Here is a 13,218-nt window from a genome sequence, read left to right as displayed (position 1 = left end):
CTGGAATTGACTCTCTAACTGAAGTAACTCTAATAGTCCAGTATAAGGTCCTTGATCTTACCTGGAACGTGTTGTCGGTCAAGCGAGGTTTCCACCAGCTCGTGTGGAATGGACCCGTAGGCATTTGCAAGGTTGAGCCAAAGGACTGCCAGGTCTCCTTTGCCTTTCGGGGCCTCCCGGATCAGCTGGGTAACGACACCTGTATGCTTTATACATCTTGAAACCGTTGGGAGTTCCCCTTTCTGCACAGAGGTGTCAATGTAAGTGTTCCTCAGTGATGTGCCGGGCAACAATAGCAAATAATATCTTACTCTCAACACTGAGGAGTGAAATGATCCTGAACTGCTCGATGATACTTAAGCTCTCCTTCTTTGGAAACCAGACACCCTCTGGATGTCTCCACTGCTGTGCCACCTCCCGTTCCTCCAGATAACTTTGAGGTCCACAGGGCTTCAAGAATCTGGGGCATCTCTTGTAGACAACATATGGGACCCCGCTGGGGCCTGGTGCTGAGCTGGATCTAGCTGCTTTGACAACCGCCTCAACTTATTTTACAGTCGTCTGGTTGGTGTTAAATTGTGGACTTATCACAGTCCTGCATGGCCCAAGATCTTCCTCTCATGTGCTGTCACTGTAGGTGGCCCTGAGGTACTTGTTAATCTCATCTTCAGTGCAAGCAAGTTGACCAAATCTTTTTTGCCCGAGTATCTTCTTGGTGAAGCCAGAGGGGTTTGAGATGAAGGCTGCACGTTTCCTGGCTCTCTCCCTTGCCCTCCTCCTGTGCCACTCACCAAGATGAAGGGTGGTGAGTTGTGGAGCTCTGCCAACCCAGCCTTCTGCTCCCTTGCCTGCTTAAACTGCCGCCAAAGCAGTCCGAGCTCCTGCCTAAGCTGTCTGATCTTCACCTCACATGTGTTCGTCTCCCCTTGACCTGTGGTTGGCTGTTTTTCCTGTATGCCGAACCTTTCAGCGACAATGATGATGATCATTTGCAGTCATCGTCCCCCACCTTCTGGTCTGCATCTCCCCTTGCAGTAGCTCCAAAGACTTGGTCCAGATCATCATCAAACTGGAGCCACACTCTTTCTATGTTGCCAGCAGGCCACATGACCTTGCAATGTTTGGAATGCCTGATGCTGGGTAGAGCCTGTGGAGTGTGGAGGGTCTGGGCACTGTGGGTCGACTGCCGGATGGGTTTCTCCTGTGTCTCACCATGTACTGGACCTGTGCGTTGCACAACTTGCTTCCCCGTCAGACCTTTAATTTTGGTCTGGGGGATCTTCAGACCAAAATGTGTGTAGACTTTTCCACATGAACAGACTGCCCTTGTCGTTCTGTTGGGTGCTCATCCTCCCCCCGTCTCGGGCACTCTTGGGGGTATATTTCAGTAGCGTTTTCCTTAGCTTGCTTGCGGGTGCACCCTCCCTGCCCCGGTCACTTGTTGTCGGCTGTCTCTCCAGCAGTCGCCATACTGTTCATGGTTGTCATCCCACCTATTCAAGGAGGTCACGAGCTTGATCAGATCAACTAATTCCAATATACACTTTTGGTGCAACTTTGACACATCTTCAGATATGTATCCTGGGTTCACGGAGTGTTTTGGGTCTCACCCAGGTGACCCAGCTGGGGGGATTTAAGTGGCTTTTATTGTCCACGAATCATGCTTGATCTACAGCCATTTGGACGCCTTTTCTGCCACGTTAGTGGGGTTTTTTTATGGCTCTTTTGTTGTGCAGTCCTATCACTCCCAACATCTTGAGTGCTCTGATGGGAAACTGGCTGACAAATCCTCTTTACCCGACCTTTATGGGATTGCATCGGGTCCACCGTTCCCTGCTTTGCCCTCTTCCTTTCAAAGGCCTCCTCCATCCGGTCTTCCAAGGGAACAGTCAACTCCAGCAGTTGCCTTGCTGTTCCTGACACCAGGACCATATCTAGCCTTAGTGGGCTCACTGCAATGTTTTCTGGGAATTTGAGCTGTCTCCCTTGGTCGACTTTCAGGTGCAAATCCATAGCTTTTGCTTGCAGCCCCGCTGCTTGGATCCGGCACTGCTGTGACTTTTTCCCCAGCCCTAACAAAAGCGATGGACTGCCTTGTTTGTTGTTGATGTTTACTGGTGGAGCTCTCTTTGCTGATGACCTCCGGATCATCAGCACCACCGGTAGCCATGACCATCGCGAGGAACCACTGGATTCTAAATGTACACACATGAACTGTTCTTGTTGGGATATATTTGGAAAAAACAACTGAGTAATCAATAAAAAAGAAGTGGGAAAAAATCTAATCAAATATATTGTATTCCCCAAAGACTAGGACTAAGAAAAGGGGGGAGGACTCAAAAGAGAGACAGAAGTCACCCATTAGAGTGTTGTGAAGCAAAGTATGATGTATCCACCACATTACAGTATGATGCATCCGCCACATTAAAGTATGATGCATCCGCCACATTAAAATATGATGCATACGCCACATCAATTTATGAGTGAAGGACAACCGGAAGTGCCAAATCTGCCTTTGAGACAGGACAAATTGCATTTGTGTCCATAAATAAATCAATATATGGGAATCATTGACGTATGTGTGGGTCCATGTGTCTATGGAGACTTCTCTTGCAGGAAGGCGGAACGTATGGTAGATAGAGAGGAAAATCTTTTTTTTTTTTGCACTAAGATAATTCATAATAGTATTACCATTTAAAATCAATGAATGGTGCAGCCCCATCGTTTACACACTGCATGTGTGTAGATTACATGTGTTTTTCATGTTTATGACCTATTACCTATGACCTGCGACTGAGAGCAACATCAGGAGGTCTTGAGATTTCATTGTCGCACACATGAAACACACCCTGTGTCAGTCTCCTCCTTGCGTCACAGCAGCTCTGTACGCTTTATAAACATGCAGCTGATGGCACTTGACCAAAAGCTCCATATTTGAAACTTTGTAGCTTGTTCATATTATTACTTATTTCAGTGACCATTTTGGCATTGTCTTGCTTTTACAGACGGCTGCCAATGTCTGTATGAAGAGTACTCACGACGTTGCTGTAGCAACATTGTTATTGTAAGAGCGAACACTGAGGAACTCTTTTTCTAGCGTACTAACACATCGGCGTGTTTCCGTATTAGCTGTTAAAGCTAGCTACGGAAAAATATAAGCTAGCTTCTAAGTTTCAGTTTGTAATCAGAATCAGAATCAGAATCAGAATAGTTTTATTGCCATTGTTTGAGAACGGGTTCACAAACTAGGAATTTTTCTTGGTGCAATCGTGCAACATAAAACACATATAACACTTATTTGGTAATAAAAAGAGCTGTAACTGAGCTATCAGATCTTGTTATAGACTTAGAAGGAATTCAAGAAATTCAAAGAGCTACTGTTAGGAGTTATTGTTCATGTGCCTGATGGCCGAGGGGAAAAAACTGTTCAGGTGGCGGGAGGTGTGGGTCTGGATGGAGCGTAGTCTCCTGCCTGAGGGGAGAGGGGAGAATACTTTTTGTCCAGGGTGAGAAGAGTCAGCTGTGATCCGACCCACACGCCTCCTGGTCCTGGAGGAGAACAAGTCCTGGAGGGATGGGAGCTTGCAGCCAATCACCTTTTCAGCAGCATGTACGACGCGCTGCAGTCTATGCTTATCCTGGACTGTGGCGCTGGGGAACCACACGGTGATGGAGGAGGTCAGGATGGACTCTATGATGGCTGAGTAAAACTGTCCCAGCATCTCGGTCGGCACCTTTTTTTTCTTCAGCTGCCGCAGGAATTACATCTTCTGCTGGGCCTTCTTGATGAGAGAGCTGATGGTCGGCTCCCACTTGAGGTCTTGGGTGATGGTGGTGCCCAAAAGACGGAAGGAGTCCACAATGGAGACGGGGGTGGGAGAGTCAATCAGGGTGAGGGGTGTTGTGGCTGATGTGGCCATGATGATAATGCACACCACTCCGAATGATGTGCTGCGGGTGTCATGATCAATAGAAATTGTGACTCACTCAATGGACAGTTGTCTGTTTGGGCCAGCTGGTCGGGGACATTTTTCCCAGTTTATTTGGGTAAGCACTCCATTTATGTCAAAGTAGCATGCTTCAAATTACACATTTTGCAGCTTTGAGTCACTTTCACCTCACTCTCTCGGCTTCCAGCTGCTCCAACGTCTCACTCTTCCTTCGACTTCTAGAGGCAGTAGTTCATCCTCAGTATATTCAGCTTCAAAAAGATAAGGTTGTGAATCCTCATTTAAGAGACCCAATCCTCTGCTCACAAGTTTTGTAGATCAACTTTGTGTGGTATCTAGTTTGCACGTGTTTTAGTACGTGCAAACCTTCTGTAGATCAGGACCGAAATGCTGGCATCTTTGAAAGTGAATCGAGAACTCATTTGGACTATTCCTCCGATGACCTGTACCTGTATCTTTTTCTTGTCACTGTACACATTTTTGCACTATGGACATTTGTAAAATCAATATCTCTAAAGTTCTCCAAGTGATGTTACATACATACTGTATATTGGACTCTGATCATCTTTAGCAATCAAGCAAAGACACAAACACGTTCCTTGGAGAAATATGCTGACTCATTGATTTTGCATAATGGGTTGATCGGAGTATGCCTTTTAGAAAGCACAAATGAAAAATGTTTTTGGTTTTGCACTGAACCCTTGCCATGCACAGCAGGAAAAGGCCAGAATTGTGAGTGTTTGTTGTAGAAGTTATGCAACGTAAATGCTGTGTCTTCAAAGGAACATTGCTCAATAAAAGTTGAATTAAAACTGAAAGAGGGAGCGACTCCTTCACACATTATCTGCATTTGAAGTGTGCGTAATGTGTTGAAAAGAAAGCCTTGCATTTACAGAACATGATGTGACGATGAAGAACATAAATTGAGAACATAAAACGGGAGCAACAATGTTATTTTCCGCGCACATGACCGTGATGACGCCCAACTCATCACAAGACGGTTCTTTTTTGAAGACATGCTTCACATGTACAGGTGACATGCATACTTGCTAACCCTCCCGAATTTTCCGGGACAACCATTCTCCCGAATTTCTCCCGATTTCCAGCTGGACGACAATATCGGGGGCGTGCCTTAAAGGCACTGGCTTTAGCGTCCTCTCTCACCTGAAAAGGAGACTATAATATATGTCTCCGTTATCCATAGGTTTATCTATAACCCATAAAGTAGGCAGGCACGGAGCTATTTCTCGGCGTGTGTTTATTCCAGCCGGCACGTTAATACACTGACACACAACATCCGGATTCCCATCATGCATTGCTTCAGAACTACGGCAAGTAGTAATGTCCAAAAACAAAACAGAGACGAAGCAGAAGAACGAAGAAGGGACAGTCATGGCGACGACGAGTAAGAAGAAGAAGTACGCTTGCAAGTTCCAAAATGATTGGAAAGAAGAATTTCAGTTCATCTAGGACAGCTCGAAGAGGAAGGGTTATGCTGCCTGCAAATTTTGTAGATCAGACTTCTCCATTGAATTCGGTGGCCGAATGGATATAGTCACTCATGAACGGTCAGAGAAGCACACGGCGGCGGCAACGCAGCACCAGTCACAGCCCAGTATTATGGGCCACCTTGCTAAATGGAGACCCGAGGGTGTAACATATGCCGAAACAAAGATGGCTATGCTGATAGCTGCAAGCAACATCCCATTCTCATTTGCGGATGTTTTCAACAAATCCGTGAAGGATATGTTCCCGGATTCAGAGATCGCTCGCCAGTACTCAAATGGCAGAACAAAGGCTACTCAAATAGTGAAAGGTAAGTGTTATTTTTTTTTAAAGTAAGCAGCAAGTACAGTATAGTTAGTAGAACTGTGTTTTCATTACTGTGTACTGTACTATATATATATATACATATATAAGAAATACTTGAATTTCAGTGAATTCTAGCTATACATATACTCCTCACCCCCTTAACCCCACCCCCCAGCCCCGCCCACCCCGACCCCGCTCACCTCAATAAAGTTGCACGAGCAAGGAAGCGAGGAAGCAGCTGATCAGTCGATGATGTCAACATCGGCACACAGGAAATAATCACGGCGCCGCTATAAATAGTTTGTTTGCGTTTATAACAACAACCTTTTTCCCTGGTGCGAAAAAGTTTGGGTACCCCTCCTTTACAGGATAGATAAACACTAAACTCGGAGCAGATATGCCTTTTTCTGGAAGTTTGCATTAATATTACGTACTTGGAATTCATTCTGTTGTGCCATGAATTCCCAGAGGGAGCTCTGAGCTCTTTCAGGGGAAACGCACCAAGTCATTGGTATAGATATGTGGATGACACATTGGTTAAAATCAATTGCCAAGAAGTACAATTCTTTACCAAGCACATGAACTCAGCGGACAAAACATCAAGTTGACATGTGAGGATGTCAAAGACAGTAATTCGCTTTTTTTGGACTGTGACGACCATGTTGGATATGACAGGGGCCTCCATGTTGAGGTTTACGGCAAACCCACACTTTTTGATTCACACCACTCACTGGAGCACAAACTGGGTGTTATCAGAACCCTACAACACAATGGTGATAACGGTCCCACCAGCTAAAAGAGAAAGAACATACCGTATTTTCCGGACCATAGGGCGCACCGGATTATAAGGCGCACTGCCGATGAATGGTCTATTTTTGTTCTTTTTTCATAAATAAGGTGCATCGGATTATAGGGCGCATTAAAGGAGTCATATTATTTTTATTTTTTTTCTAAATGGAAGACACTTCCTTGTGGTCTACATCAGTGGTCCCCAACCACCGGGCCGCGGTACTTGGACCGATTGGTACCGGGCCGCGGCCGCACAATAAATTAAAATTTTTTTTTTAAAAATAAATAAATAAATATATATATATATATATATATATATATATATATATATATATATATATATATATATATATATATATATATATATATATATATATATATATATATATATATATATATATATATATATATATTTTTTTTTTTAATTAAAATTTAATTAAATCAACATAAAAAACACAATATATACATTAGATATCAATATAAATCAATACAGTCTGCAGGGATACAGTCCGTAAGCACACATGATTGTATTTCTTTATGACAAAAAAAAAATATATATATATATATATATTTTATTTTTTTTACCACTGGTCTACATAACATGTAATGGTGGTTATTTGGTCAAAATGTTGCATAGATTATGTTTTACAGATCATCTTCAAGCCGCTTTCTGACAGTCTCTTCAGGATGCGCCGTTTTGTGGGCGGTCTTATTTATGTGGCTCACCTTCGGCAGTGTCTTCTCCCCGTCATCTTTGTTGTAGCGGTGTAGCGTGCAAGGACGGGAGTGGCAAAAGTGTTAAAAGATGGAGCTAACTGTTTTAATGACATTCAGACTTTACTTTAATCAATAACGGAGCAGCATCTCCTCATCCGGAAACAACAAGAAGGCCGGAAATGTGTCCCGTGAAAAACCGTCCGACCGGAACTCTCTAATAACTAAAGTTCCTTGGGTGAATAATGTAAACTCACTACGTTTCTGACAGTGACACCAATACTGAGGTACGTACCAACCATTATGATGTCGTGCAGTTGTACTTTTTACCAACTTTCTTCTGTCTTGACCTTAGACGCTGTTGAACCGTACTTTTACTGTATTGCCGTATATGTACTTGCCATATCTGTGTTGATCATGTTTTTGTTTGGCCATGTGCTGTTTGTTTTTTGGACGCTTTTTAGTTCCTGGTTGTTCACTCCCTTGTTTTGTTTCCATGGTTACCCATTAGTTTCACCTGTTCCACGTTTGGACTCACACACCTGTCACCAATCATGTCACTGTTATTGAAGCCTGTCTTTTTCTGTTGGTCAGCCTGGTGACATTATCTGCTGTTACCCTTGTCACTCATGCGTTGATTCCATGCCATTGTTCCATGATGGTTTCCATGTCTGTTCCAAGTAAGTTTTTGTTTATTCATGTCACGTTTAGCAGTTATTTTGTTTCATGTCCTTAGTCTACGTTAAGTGTAAGTTTTTGTTTCATAGTCAAGTGTGTACCTCCGCCTTGTGCGCGCCTTTAGTTTGTTCTTTTTGTTATAGTAAAAATAAATATGTCCTTACCTTCACGCCATGTCCGCTCCAACTTTTATTGCATCTCGGGAAAACAAACACCCCATAGTCCACTTTATGACAGTACTAATTATTAACTACAAAGTATTTGCAATATTTCTGCACTTTTATTACTACTATGCAGTTGTACTATACTCCAACAATATATAATCGTCATGTATGACTGATATCTGTATGACAATAACAAAGAAAGATTTGCATACATGTAATATGTAAACAATGTCTTTCAATTCACATAAACATACGGCTCAATATAACCATCGGTCTGTCCATTTGTGGATTGTTAAACATATAATTGTCCTGTGTCGTACCCACAAAATGTAAACATCCACCTGTCCATTCACATACTATACACACCCACTGGGAATATAATGTAAGTATCAGTCTGTCTGTTCACACATCATGTAAACCTTGAACATTTCCAGTTTTCTTATTTGAGTTGTTTTTCAAATATGTTGCCTAACAAACAACACTAGGCTACAGGTGGTAAAAAAAGGTCAAAGATTCCAATCTTCTAATTGCCGTTATGCCAATATGCTGTGAAGGCCAAAACGATTATGTGCTTTCATTTGTGTGACATTGAAGGAGTCAAAGCTGCTTCGGAGTGTCTGGAGCACATCCTAGACGGTCTTTCTGGGGTTAAGATCTGGATGTCTATGAATAATCCAGATGTGAAAATTTAGCTTCAAATCTCCCTAAACCAGACGGTTGGATCTTTGTATGTTGGAATACAAAAAGATCATTGATAAGAAATAGGCGATGAAATAAAGTTAGCATAGCGTAGCTAACTGCTTATGGAGGTTTTCCAAGATGAGGTCTCTCCTCATGTAACAGTTAGTAATGACCCCAGTGACTTCTTTGATGGCTGCGAAGTCCAAAGTCTAAGGCCTTACGTGGGACATGTTATGCCTTCGACCCGCAAGTGGAGGATTTTCATTCATGCGCTGTTTCTACAAGGGTGCGCACCCGAGGAGGCCGCCATGTCTGTGAGCAATCTATAAAATAATACTATTAATGGTGTGTTTTGTGTGATTTACTAAGACTGCCTGTACAATTGTAAATTTAAGTTAAAGTTAAAGTACCAATGACTGTCACACACACACTAGGTGTGGTGAAATTTGTCCTCTGCATTTGACCCATCCCCTTGTTCACCCCCTGGGAGGTGAGGGGAGCAGTGAGCAGCAGCGGTGGCCACGCTCTGGAATCATTTTTGGTGATTCAAGACCCAATTCCAACCCTTGATGCTGAGTGCCAAGCAGGGAGGTAATGGGTTCCATTTTTATAGTCTTTGGTATGACTCACGACCTACCGATCTCAGGACGGACACTAACCCCAAGACCATTGAGCAGGTGGTAGTGCAGACCGCCTTATTTAAATGAAGATTTTGCGTGTACTATACGGGGCATCACCATGGCGACACTCACTTACTGTACATTCATGTTGTCATGCCCCTACCTGTGGCATTTTGCTATGTTTTCAAACATGTAGGAGACATCTACCACTTTTTATGGGCATTTTACGAGCAGTCGTGTAGTGTCTATGTGTCAAAGTAGATAATTAATTATCTATGGCCCCCGGGATGATATTTGATTAGTATTAGAACCAGCCTGCAGGCCACAGCCGCCTGCTGCTGTTTTGCACGCACCAATACTCCATCAGTGTTGGCGTTAGGAATTTTCAAAATGGACCCATCAAGTCATAAAAATGGGGTCCCACAGTACATTTTTGGGGTCCCACTTTTTGTAAGCATTTTGAAAACAAATGATAAATGTATGCATTATCCTGTTATATCTCACATTCTATATTGTGTTTTGGAAAAAGGTTGTCATAAACGTTACTTAATTCATTTTAAAAAATTATACAAAAGAAAACATACTTTTATACATATGTAAATGTGTTCAGTTATAAACATTAGTTCACTTTCTTCTTTCCTTCATGGATCTAAACTTTACCGTTGCCGGCATTTTTTTCTATATTTTTATTGTAATATTTTCAGAATGTGTTTGTTGTCTTTTTGGCCAAAGTAAGACAAAGAAAACAATCCGAAGTTGTCTTTATTTTTTATTTTTAATGCCATGATCTTAATAGCCCGGCCCGAGTGTGCACAGATTTTTCTCCATGCAGCCCATGAGCTAAAATGAGTTTGACACCTCTGGTGCAGTGCATCTACATTGAAACCATTTTTTTATTGTATTTTCCCGCTGAAGGTGCTTTGGAGAGAGGATGCACTTACTCTGTCCAATATGCAAAAATGTATACTTCAAGAAGTTTTTTTTTTCATCCAAGGAATATTTTATTGATATTAGGGATGTCCGCTAATGGCTTTTTGCCGATATCCGATATTCCGATATTGTCCAACTCTTTAATTACCGATACCGATATCAACCGATACTGATATATACAGTCGTGGAATTAACACATTATTATGCCTAATTTGGACAACCGGATATGGTGAAGATAAGGTCCTTTTTTAAAATATTAATAAAATAAAATAAGATAAATAAATGAAAAACATTTTCTTGAATAAAAAAGAAAGTAAAACAATATAAAAACAGTTACATAGAAACTAGCAATTAATAAAAATTTGTAAAATTAACTGTTAAAGGTTAGTACTATTAGTGGACCAGCAGCACGCACAATCGTGTGTGCTTACGGACTGTATCCCTTGCAGACTGTATTGATATATATTGATATATAATGTAGGAACCAGAATATTAATAACAGAAAGAAACAACACTTTTGTGTGAATGAGTGTAAATGGGGGAGGGAGGTTTTTTGGGTTGGTGCACTAAATGTAAGTGTATCTTGTGTTTTTTATGTTGATTTAATAAAAAACAACCAAAAAAAACGATACCGATAATAAAAAAACCGATACAGATAATTTCCGATATTACATTTTAAAGCATTTATCGGCCGATAATATCGGCAGGCCGATATTATCGGACATCTCTAATTGATATATATTATATATAAACATTATACAAACGTCATTAAAAAAATACTAAAGAGCATCAATTTAATTTGTTTTAATCAGACCCTAAAGTCCTCTATAAAATTATAAAATTATGTTGCTGAATAGACAATGTCTAATAGTTTTATTTTTGACCATCCAAAAATGTTGACACACACTTATGACGTCAGATCTTCTGTCTGTGCAGCACGAGCAATGATCCTGCTGCCGTGTATGGAACTGTCAGTTTGCACAATTACTAAATAGAACACAAAATTGTGCTCCTATGTGCATCTTATCCTCCCAGTATTGTGAGCGTTTTGATGATTAGCATGCATTTTGCATATTAATGAAGACAAAGATGCAAAATTAATGGCACGCCTTATTCTGCTCACTTAACAGACACAATCCGCTTCGCACACGTTTAGTAGATCAGCTTTGCATGTGCTATCAAGTTTGCACGTGTTTTAGCACACGCAAACCTCTAGTCAATCAGGCCCTATGTCTCCCAGCTGGCCATTGCAGCCGGCTCAGACCCGTCATGTAATTGTGATTTGTGCACCTCGTTGAGGGACGTGTGATTAAAGGCTAAATAAATTGTCTTCGATTGATACTTTGTAAACACTTCTGAACAGTTTCTTAAAGTGGATAATATTAGTGCATTGTTTATTAATCCATTCCATAATTAAATTCCACAAACGGATATGCAAAATGTTTAAAGTGTTGTACGTGCATACAAATGTTTTAAATTACATTTCTCTCTAAGGTTATTTTTCCAATCTTTTGTTGAGAAGAATTGTTTTACATTTTTGTGTAGCAGGTTATAGTTTGATTTGTACATAATTGTAGCTGTTTTCAAATGTATTATGGGTAAAGAGTGGAATTTGGTGGAATTTGGTGGCACAGTCGCTTAACAAAGCAGGTTTCATCGATTCATAGATCATCAACAAAACACAGGGGCAGTCACACACTACAGTTAAAAGCACAAATTACTTACAAATAAACATGCAATAGGCAAATCATTTAGTGTTTCCATAAAAGCTATTTAAAAACAAGTACAGTGTCCAGTAGAAACAGCTTCTTGTTCTTTTAAAATGGCCTGAAATTGTGATGAGTTCAGGTAGCATCAGATCCTTATGTAATGCATTACATGACCATAGAGCAACAAATCTGAAGGCTTTTTTTTTGTTTTTTTGCCGAGACTTGTGTTGGCTCTAGAAACCAACACATCAAGGATGTTCTTTGACCGCAAACTGTAGCGACTGGAGTCTCTACATATAAAAGAACTTAACTAAGGGGGAACCAGACCAAGAAGTGTAGTTGAATCTAAGGAATATTAATCAATATATCGATTATTTGTTACACCCCTATGAATCAATTACATAAATGATGGAAATATGATTTTAGAACAAGAAATTCAATTGAAAAAATTCCTGAAGTGATTTTTCTGTAGTTTAGTTGGCTGAAGATACGTCACCCCGAAAAGGAGAATTTGGTAAAAGTGGTGACCACAAAAGACAGAGTCAAAAACACAAATAAGTCTGCACGAGAAAAGTGTAAAGAATCAAGTTACGGGTGGAGAAAGATAGAATTTGTTGTGTTCCCTTTTTTTTAGAGAAGGTCGGTAAAAATGTTTTAAGGGTTTTTAGATTTAAAAAAAATCTGAATTTTCTGTACATTCTTTCTGGGGTCAGTCATTACTAACCTTGTTTATTTTCCACTATGTCTTATATTGTGTTTTGTCTTGTCTATGTTTGTGGTATTATCCAGTTTAAGTTCATGCAAAATACTCTATCTGATTCAATCTTGCAGAATGGAGAAAATACCTTTTATTTCTCCATATTTTTCTTGAAGAAAGTTGTAGATTGTTGTTGGAAGACTGTCTTATTGCTGCCACCTTCTGGGCTCTTATGTTTACAATATTTCACATATCCATTATCTGTTCTGATTTTCCTATGAATAAAAATGAAATAAATATCCTTCTATTTGTCGCCTCATTCCTGGTGGCTGCCATGTGATGCAAGATGCGGCTTTCTTTTTTTTTTATTCTGTTACATCAATACCCATGTCGTATAAGTATGTTTTAATTCAATGATATAATCCGGCTTTGTTTTGTACTTTCTATATGCCATCGTTCAATAAAGGAAACAAA

The sequence above is a fragment of the Entelurus aequoreus genome, linkage group LG20 (assembly GCF_033978785.1).
Source record: "Entelurus aequoreus isolate RoL-2023_Sb linkage group LG20, RoL_Eaeq_v1.1, whole genome shotgun sequence".
NCBI classification, from domain to species: Eukaryota; Metazoa; Chordata; class Actinopteri; order Syngnathiformes; family Syngnathidae; genus Entelurus; species Entelurus aequoreus.
Note: the sequence above shows the minus strand (reverse complement) of the source record.